Consider the following 294-nt stretch of genomic DNA (forward strand, 5'->3'; position numbering starts at 1 on the left):
ACAGGATGTAAATGTACTTTCTCTCCCTTAGCTCGTTTTATTGTAAGAATATGGTATATAACACATATAACAAGCTTTGTGCAGTGGCAGTATCGTAGCCAATGAGGTTTATCCGAGGCGCGATTATTGCTAATAACACATATAACATACTGTTTACATAATCAGTAAACAGTATGCTATCAGTAGTTACGTTTTGGAGGATCATAATTTATATGGGGATTTTTGACTGTTCAGGGCTTGGGGGGTTGCCCTGAGCTCCTGCATTGTTTAAGGGTCAATTGCAGCAAATTTGTG

At 38.4% G+C, this 294-nt stretch overlaps 1 pseudogene; it reads left to right on the forward strand.

Moving 5' to 3' along the window:
* Nucleotides 1-72: 72 nt before the first annotated feature.
* Nucleotides 73-187, forward strand: LOC145718629 (U4 spliceosomal RNA; annotated as a pseudogene).
* Nucleotides 188-294: the final 107 nt, after the last annotated feature.

This window comes from Leptonychotes weddellii, unplaced genomic scaffold (genome assembly GCF_054177405.1).
Source record: "Leptonychotes weddellii isolate Sample4059 unplaced genomic scaffold, ASM5417740v2 HiC_scaffold_187042, whole genome shotgun sequence".
Taxonomy (NCBI): domain Eukaryota; kingdom Metazoa; phylum Chordata; class Mammalia; order Carnivora; family Phocidae; genus Leptonychotes; species Leptonychotes weddellii.